Raw genomic sequence first — 10,444 nt, 5'->3', positions numbered from 1 at the left:
ACTACAGGCGTGCATCACCATGCCCCACTAATTTTTCTATTTTTTGTAGAGACAGGAGTCTTTCTCTTGCTCAGGCTGGTCTCGAACTCCTGACCTCAAGCGATCCTCCTGTCTTAGCCTCCTAGAGTGCTAGGATTACAGGCATGAGGCATCATGCCTGGCCTGCTTACTATTATCAGTGAAAAATAAATAGGAATCTGAAATAATACCAGTGCTTCATTTCTGTATGTTCTGTTTCACATTACAGTTACTCTTTATCAGAGGAGTTAATGGCAGTATTGTATCTATTTAGAAAGATAGTATAAATATTTGATAAAGAGCAAATCTCTGCTCTTTATATATTGATAAGGAGCAAATCTGCTGAACTCTTCACTTTCTATGCATAAATAACCCCAATCCCTTTAGGATGAATTTGCTACAAAAAGGCTTCAATGTGCTTAGTATTAAACATGGGAGGATGAGGTTTAAAAGACACAGACATATTAATCCTAAAGGTTAAGATTCAAACTCAGTAGTTTTCCTTTTAAGGATATGCTTATGATATTACATAGAATCATAAAATGTTGGAGAAGTATCAGTTGGTCCAATACTCTCTATTTCAGTATGGAAAATGAAACCAGAGCTGGTGACCTGTCCAACATGCAGCTAGCTAGTGGAAGGACCCCGGCCAGGCCACAATCCCAACACCACACAAGCATGCACACATAGATTTTTCATTTTAGAGCAAAGAATGGCAGAAAAATAGCCTGCAAGAATACATCATCTCTCCCTTCCTCCTTCCCTTAAAGGAAGCAAATTGAGGAGCCTGGAAAGCTGTGTCAGGGGAAAATAAAGCTTGCTTTCTGCACTTTTGGAGCCCAGTCAAGGAGGCAGGCCAATTCCTGAGGTTATCTGTGGAACGGAAAGCAGTGGTGAGCTCCTGGGAGCTCCGTGCCACTAACAGTGCAGACCTTCAGTTTATAGCTCCAGCTATCCTTTCAATACTCTACCAATGGCATAGAGTTAAGAAAAAGCAAGGCTATGGAAAAAGCAAAATAGGCATTACTCTCCACTTCTGTGCACACACATAAATAAATGAAAATCAGGGTAGCATGACCTGTGGATAAGAGAACATCAAAAGCAAAATTTTTTACCAAAGTGAGCATATCTGATGCATTTTTTCCCATGAGTCCAGAAATGTCATCAAATGTAAAAGTAGAGACATAATAATATGCTCCACTTCCAGATCCTAGAGAAGTTAGGTTATCATCTTCAAGATTGAAAATAGAGACTAAAACTCATATGAAGAAACCCCTATTGACTCTTCCCTTCAAACTTGCACAAGCAAGTTCCTGGAACTTGCTCGTAGCGGTGGTTTGAGACTTATATTAATCCTAAAGGTTGAGATTCAAAGCCAGTAGTTTTCCTTTTAAGGATATGCTTATGATATTACATAGAATCATAAAATGTTGGAGAAGTATCAGTTGGTCCAATACTCTCTATTTCGGTATGGAAAATGAAACCAGAGCTGGTGACCTGTCTGGCATGCAGCTAGCTAGTGGAAGGACCCCGGCCAGGCCACAATCCCAACACCACACAAGCATGCACACATAGATTTTTCATTTTAGAGCAAAGAATGGCAGAAAAATAGCCTGCAAGAATACATCATCTCTCCCTCCCTCCCACTAGATGCCAGCAGCACCCTACCCCCTTACAGTTGGGACAACCAAAAATATCTTCACACATTGCCAAGTATCCCCTAGAGGGCAAAATCATCCCCACTTGAGAACTGCTGATAATGATACAAGTTAAATTTGTCCAGTATAGATGCAAATGATTTTTCTGGTAGAAAAGATAACCCTAAAAGTTATAGTTTTATTGCTCTCTATATTAACCAGTTATATATCAAATTAACAATCTTATTCAAGCCACCACAAATACTTTGCTGTCTCTAATTCTCTTTGACCCAATCTTAACCATATTATCTGTTCCCTAATTAACATGTTAAATCCTTTTTTTTTTCCTTTTTTTAGAAATGGGGTCTCACTTTGTCAGTCAGGCAAGTGCACCCAGATTAACTTTTGAAAAGTATATTTTCACAATACTTTATATACATTATTTAATCCTTATAACAACCATATAAATATGAGGCTTTGAGTGGTAAAGTCACACTGCTTACACTTGTCGGAGCTGGGTTTGGAACCCAAGTCTTCATGGCCCAATTAGTGAGCTGTTGACCACCATGCTATACTGGGTATTTTGAGGCTAGCTCTAAAATTCTGACCCAGCTTGCTGCTGTCACTGCCCTTAGCATGAAATTATACCTCCACTGTCTTGGCCACCTGCTTTATATTCGAAGAGGCTTCACAGTTCAAAATCCAAGAACTAATCAAAGAATGTAACTTTCGAACATTCTATGCTCACTTTATTGTTGCATCACAGCAGCCCCACCATAGAAGACTGACAGGATTACCTGGAATCTGTAGCTACTCAATTCAAGATGGCATGTTTAACATGCTCCTTAAACTTATCTCCATGAATGAGTTGCTGCTGCCCCTCTCCAAGCAAAAGATGGACCCAGCAGGAACTCTTTTGGGACTGTTTATGCTGATACTTACTTTTCTGTTCCTCTTCCTATTTTACAAATAGGAGAGGTGATAGAATAAGGCACAAAGTCATCAGAGATTAATGACATCAGCACTTAAAGGTATTTTGGTTAGGTCTGTGCTGATTGTCATGTGTTCTCTGTCTAGAACAACGATACTAACCAAAGTAGGCAGCATATAAATGCTTATCGGACTTCCAAATTAAATAAACATTTGCCTGAGTCTTGAAATTCTTAGGAGGCATCATAGTTTTATGAAATACATGCAATAATAAAAATAGCTATCATGTATGGAGTGCTTATCACACACCAGCCACCATTCTAAACTCCCTACGTATATTATTATCTCATTTAATACTCATAAAACTCTATTGGGAGATACTATTATTTTTCAGATGAGGAAACTGAGGCACAAAGAGGTTAAGTAACTTGTCCAAGTCCACATAAGTAGTGACAGAGCCAAGTTCAAATTTGATTTCAGAGTTCATGCTGTTAACTACTAGATTCTGCTGTAACAACCGAAGTGATTATCTATCAGACTGGCAGGAGTAGAATGTGAAGGTCAAAGGAATAAGACTTCACTGAGGATATGACTGGCTGAGTGTTCTGGAGGCCAGGACATGTGGAGATCCTCCAGACCTGTATTTTGATGTGGTCCTTACTGTCCTGCAGAGGTGGTTGCAAGGTTCAGAAAAGAAGTTTCCTTCCATGATCACCTGACAGTACTGGATGGATGAAGGACCTGTTGTCCATCTGGCCTACAGCTGCTACATAGAAACAGCAGATTTATTTGGCGGGAAGGCTGACATCGATATTGGATAGCCTTAGGTATTCTCATTCCTTTTAGTAAACCACAAACAACATGGAGAAGTAATGTTTACTTCTTGCAGTTGGAGATCTTGACTCAATTCACATTTCGGCATATTTATACGTTATAAGAGTTATTAGAAAATCTGAGGCATTAGTAAAAAAGATGATGTATGCTTCCTGAAAATACTTTATTTCACTCAAATATATATAGAAACACGAAGTGCTTCCCAGTTTTCTACCACATTCATGAAAGTTAGGACAATCTTAAGAAGTGTTACTCCACTTGACGACAAAGGAAAATGAGGCACAAAGAAGTTATTTTAGGCCACTCAAGTGGTCAGTATTAGAGCCAAACTTGTTTGGTTTATTTCAGTGTAAATTGTGAACTAGGTCTCTTTTCCAATCCAATATACTTTCTTCTGTTCTCTTTTTCTTTCCAATAAGCTTACAATAAGGCTGTCACCAAAAAAAATTAGTTTTCAGGATATAGTAAGTCTGGCCCTGCAGTTGTCGGGTCCTCTGTCTTTTGAGGAGTCCTGTGCTGCCGGCAGAGGAGAGGAAATCAAGGATGGAACACGAGAGGGAAGTGGCAGCAATGGTTGGACACGTTGAGAAATGAAGCAGCCAAGTGGAAAGCGCATGAAACTGTGGGTAAGCAGACCTGGCTTCTCCTTCTGACTCTGATGCCCGAACATGGGCATGCCATTCAACTTGCCCACATCTCAGGAAGTAAAGCTTCCCTCAAAACTGAAATTATCCATTTCTACTTCATGGTATTTGATTAAAAGAGTTAATGAATAGAAAGCATCCAGTCAAATGCCTGGCACCTGGTGGGTGTTCACTATTATTAGCTCCATCTTTCAATCCCAACCCTCTTGCTTCCATCCTACAACCCTAAGACTGTTCTTAAGATCAAATAATATGTTATGAAATCATCTGAGAAGCTCTAAAGGGCCCTGCAAATATTAAGGATGTTAAAAGATTATTAGACATATCTAAGCCTATCACCATGGCTAGAGGTGAGTCACTCATAACCCTTGGAATTTTTAAAAATTATTATTCTTTCCCCTTCAAGGCTCCCCTTAATACTCATTTTAATCATTTTTCACCCTATGAAAAATGAATGGGTATGGTGGATCATAGGGTATATTTTCTGTAGGACCTAAAACTCTACATAAGGGTAGTCCTCAGCTTTTGCAATAATAGATCATCTAATCTATCCATAACATCCCTCTCCTCCAACCCAAGGACACCTTAATCCCAGCCATAAAATTGTATCAAGCTGTTTCTGCCTTGCTGGCTTGGATTGCTCCTGCTGGGAAAAAACAGCTAACCTATTGTGAGAATATTCCAGCTACCCTTTGCATAATGCCAGATGGCAAAATAGTAGGACCACCTGCCAAGAGCCATCACCAGCTTGCCAGCCATGTGACTGAGCTATCTTGGAAGTGGGTCCTCCATTGCCAGTCTAATCTCTAAAGACTGGAGCACATCTGACACCTGATTTCAACTTTATGAGAGACCCAGAAGCAGAATCACCAGCTGAGTTACTCCCAAATTCCTTACTCACAGAAAAAGTACAAGGTGACTACGTTTTAAGCTGCTAAAGTTTGGGTAATCTGTTATGCAGGATTAGATAACTAATGTAAAACCCACTCCAATCATTGGTTGAGGCTGATTTAAATTGATTGTTCTTCTGCCACTCCCAACCAAAGAAATTCTGAATAATATCCCTACGTATCAGAATTGCTTGGGATGGGTCCTGGAAATCTGTGTTATTTAAAACCTCTACAGATGATTCTGATATACAGTTCCAGTTTAAAACCTCTGTTTTATTTGTGAATATAGATATTTAACATATATTAATAATTATAACCCACTGCCTTCAAATCAGCTAAATTTCCTTCTTTCTTCCATGATACATTTGGAGAGTAAGGATCAGCTTTCAGGCAGTGGAAGCTCAGGTGAGCTTCTCCAACATTAGGGAAATCTGAGGATTTTTCTTCCACTCTATCTCTAACAGAAAAATGAGCAAAAAAAGATTAATTTTCACTATTTTACTCTTGAATTTCCATCTTGGCTTCATTGTTCTGGATTAAGACCAGATGTAATTTATATGAAAGAGTCCTTGGCTGTGGAACTATTTCCAGCTGCTCCCATCACATTCCATTGCCAACCCACCTTAGCCCTGACCCAGACATTCTTTCATGTGATAGTCAACAAATATTTTTCAAGTAAATATGAAATTCTCTTATATCCAGAGAATATGAAGGTCAGTGGTGAGATGCCAACACTTCTGTCTAGTCCTCACTCATAGACATAAACCAAAGAAGCTGAATTTCCATACCTGAAGCTTGAAAACAAGAGTGAGTGAATGGCTCAGGATCTCTTTTGCCCTCTTTCTGTATCCTTTTCACAAACATATAGGCAGCTTCTTATGGCAGTCACATATCAACACATTTTAAAAAAAGAATCTTAGTAGGGAATCTAAATTATAAAGATCTTGGCCAATTGATAACGGAGTCAATCACGAATCTAATACCCTAGTAATTATCCTCAGTTCCTTTCTCTCCTGACTTCACTCATGGAAACAGTCCCCAAATCCTATTATTTTTACTTCAGAAATCTCATATTCAGACTTTCATTCCTGTATTTACAGTTACAGCCTTTATGCAGACTACTTTTGTTCATCCTCTGCCTACTCTATTACAATAGCCTCTTAACTGGTGGCTTCGGCAATAATTCTCTCTCCAGTTCACTTTGCACACTGCTGCTAGAGTTATCTTTGTAAATTGTAAATTGCGTCATGCCACTTCCTTGATTAAAAATATTCCATTGTTGTCATGTACCCTCTAATGTGTACACTGGGAAAGATACATCACTTCTGTAAAATTGTTGCTGAAAATGCATACTCCCAATCTAATCATGAGAAAACATCAGAGAAATGCAAAATTATGGGACATTTTATGAAACAAATGACCAATTCTTTTCCAAAGTATCAAGGTCATAAAAGAAAGAAAGACTGAGAAACTGTTACAGACTGGAGAAATCTAAGGAAGCATGACAACTAAATGCAATGCCAGATCCTGGATTGAATTCTGGAACAGCAGAAAGACATGAGTGGGAAAATTGGTGAAATGCAAATAAATTCTGCAGTTTAGTTAGTCTTATTGCACCAATTTTTTTAGTTTTGATCATTGTATGATGGTGATGCAAAATGTTGACGAATGAAGCTGGGTGAAAAGTATAAGAAAACTCCCTGTACTACTTTTGCAACTTTCTTGCAACTCTGTAATTATTTCAAAAGGTGACAGAAGAGAAAGCAGGAAAAAAAATATATGCCATTGCATCAAATTCTAATCAATTTATAGGCTTGGTGGATGGGGAGGAGGAGAGAGAATAAATGAATGTATGTCTGACAGGTACGTGGGATGAGATGTGAATTTACAAGACTTCCCATCAACTGATTCAAATACACATATGGTATGAACATCCCATGGTGCTAAATGTGGTTTGACTCTTTAGAAAATATGATGCCTAAATGCAAGCCAGTTACTTTATCTGGTGCTCAGCTAAAGAAACAAGTTATCTGTTCCAACACCAGAGGAAAAACTGAGTGTGCTGATCTATTGGATGTGGCAGAGAAGGCCTCCCAATTTCCATCTGCCCCTTCTTTAGCAATAAAAATACTGATTTTTCAGATTAAAACACTGTCGCCATGCTGAAAGAAATTTCAGCTTTTCTCTATTTATTTGGAAAAGAGCACAATGTAATAATGAAAACCAGAGCTTTCCTGTCCATCACTTACAGCAGAATCAAATATAGCCGTGTGATTACGAGGAAGTTATCATCTTGAGACTTAGTCACCTTGTCTGTAAAGGAGATAATGATAAATTTACTTTGTAAGGTGCTATGAAGATAAAATTTTTAATCTATGCAAATGTTTTACATTTGGCATAGAAATCTGGCACAGAATACGTGGCCATTAAATGTTGGATATTATTATTATTATTATTATTATTATTTAAAGATGTAGAGGGAAAAAAATGCTAAAATTTGTAGCAGTGGAAGGTTAGGTGTAAGATGTTCAAGTACAGCTGTTGGCTTATTCTTTAGATATCATCACTCTAATTTTGTGTTTCATTGATCCAAGTAGTCAACAGTTTAGAAATTATGAACTTAGAATTGTGGTACTCAGCTTTCTTTTTTCATTCTAGACTTTACTTCCTTGCTCATTCTTGCATTCTCTACATTCTATCCACCAAATCATCCAATCTCTCCAGTTTCCTAAAATGAAGAAGAATTTATCTTCTGATCTAGTGACCAGAGAAGGGAAGCTGGGAAGGAAAGATAGGTCTCTTTGCCTAAATGCTAATGTCAGTCCTTTCCCCAATCAGGAGATATCTTCACCTAATGCACTTTTCATCTTTTCTCTTCCCTCTCTTTTCTTCCTTCTGCCTAGATATAATTGATAGTCCTATCAAATAGTTTTAATTACTAAAGTTAGGTAGATATACTTTCATTTTTTAAAAGCTAGAAGTTATAAATAAGTATTTCAGCTATATTCGAGCACCATTTTAATAGTTTCCTTAAAACAAAACAAAACAAAAAAAACAGTGAACATCTGCAGCCTAAAATATGTGTTTCCAACCTGTTAGTGAAAAGTAATGACATTATTACCAGCTAGTCCTGGATTTCATAGAGTAAACATGCATTAGGGTATCAGCAAGTAAACTTCCAGTTAGAAAAAAAATTACAAAACACCATATTTGCAATTGTAAACAAATCATCACAGTAGCATCATGTGACAAATCATGACTGTTGGGCTTCCTTATGCCTATTTGACCATAAATATTTTTATTTGGAATTACATATGGCAGTGGAGGTGGGACACTACAATCTTCAGTCCTTAGAATTTCTAGCAGTCTTCATCCAATCTGCTAGATTAGAGAGATATCAAATGGAGGATAAGAGAGTAGACTTGTGTGAGGGGCATTGGGAGAAGGACAAACCCACTGTCCTCATAAATTTCTGCTCGTAATACCTTTGTAATTCTACCTACAATCTTTGGCAACCCTTTTGATTCTCCCCTTTAGTCATGTCCCATATTCAGCTCTGACTTTTCTTTGAAAATATTATCTGGATTTTCACTTGATCTATTCCTTTCACTATTACTATCTACCATAAATCTGTATCATGCCATTTCAGGATTCTTCAAACAATCTTCTCATCTGGTCTTCCTGACAACAGTTTATCCCCGTCTCTTATCTAATTAATTGTGCTATAATATTAATACTACTTCCATGATACCACTCTAGTGCCTCAGAAGCTAAAATGAATCTTCATTGCTTAGTGATTCCTGCAGACTCTTCTGTCTGACTTTTAAAGTTCCTAATAATTTGTAATGCTTGAATTATTGAAATACGTTTTCTCCTATTTTTTCATGTGGATTATAATCAGATTTGTCTTTGCCTTTCTCTCCACCTTGCTCATGTTGTTATTCTCCCACTACACCAAAGATTGTTACTTTGCTGTCTAGAATCAATTTTACATTTTGGTAATAGTTCTCAATTTCTTTGGGAACCATCAAACCCCTACTTTTAGTCCATAGGTTTGGATGTGGCTGACTCCATAGCCAGCTTTAGGGTGGCACATAGTCCAACCCTGGCTAATCGGAGAACCAAAGTTCCTTTGTTACAGCAACTAGTTCAACTAAGGGCATGTGACCCATGCTGGTCTATCAGAGCCCAGCTCAGACCTTCTGGTGGAATTTTTAGAGAAGAATAGTGTTTAGAAAAGCCAAAATAGCAAGTGACAGATCCCTGATAATATGATTTGAGCCTCTATACCTACCTATGCCTGATCTTTTTGATAATAAGAAACAATAAATCCTTGAAAAAAATATTTGGCTTAAACCAATTTGAATTGGTTTGCAAAGAGTACTCCTATCTCTTTGCCTCCTCAAGTTAAATTCATTCTTTCAGATCTAGTTGTCATACCACTTTCAAACTGTTCTTCCCTTTTTTTAAAACTAAATCATCTCAACTGTCTAATATTTTCTAGTTTTGGTTTCCCAGTGTACCATAAGCTTCTTGAGAGCTTGGACCATGAATTACATTTCTCTTGAGTTCATAATACTTAAAACCGTTTTATACTTATGAAGATAGACAAAAATTCTTAGATAAGTTAATTTTCCTTCAAAATTTATGGTTAGAATCTCAAAAATAAATGAAAACTGGGCAAATTAGTGCTAATTAGGGCCCAGATATTAGGGTAATTCTGTTTCCATCTCCCTGATTTCAAAGCAAATATGTCAGGAAAGAAGAGAAAAATGATATGAGTGACTTTGGTATAATGTTAAACTTCACATCACCTCCTGACGGTATCCGTTGGGGCCTTTGGAGGGGCCCAATAACACCTCTCTGTTTTAAAATGTAGGTTTTATTATTTAGGTTAGGTGAGGCCAACAGATCAGGAGATGACTGCCATTGAAGAGACAGTTTGTTACAGTTCCCAAGAGGAAGGAGCATGCCGCACCACGCAGGGCTGCCCTGGGAAGCACCAGGATTGGTCAGGAGGCAGAAGGAGCGAGAGAAAACATGGCCATTAAATGTTATCATGGTTTCCACAGGAAAGGCAGGGCAAGGCACAGTAAGCTGATTTAGGCTTGATTAGTTGTGTTTTTTGTTTTTTTTTTTGAGATGGAGTCTCTGTTTCCTGGGCTCAAGTGCTGTAGTGTCAGCCTCGCTCACAGCAACCTCAAACTCCTGGGCTCAAGCGATCCTCCTGCCTCAGCCTCCCAGGTAGCTGAGACTACAGGCGTGTACTAGCACATCCAGCTAATTTTTGCTATTTTTACTTGTCCAGCTAATTTCTTTCCATTTTTAGTAGAGATGGGGGTCTCACTCTGGCTGAGTCTGACCTTGAATTCCTGACCTCAAGTGATCCTCCCGCCTCGACCTCCCAGACTGTTAGGATTACAGGAATGGGCCGCCACGCCTGGCCTTGGTTCGTTTTAATAATTTCAGTCGTCTCTGGGATATAGGGGCA

This window comes from Lemur catta, chromosome 10 (genome assembly GCF_020740605.2).
Source record: "Lemur catta isolate mLemCat1 chromosome 10, mLemCat1.pri, whole genome shotgun sequence".
Classification (NCBI taxonomy): Eukaryota; Metazoa; Chordata; class Mammalia; order Primates; family Lemuridae; genus Lemur; species Lemur catta.
This window is presented reverse-complemented; position numbering follows the sequence as displayed.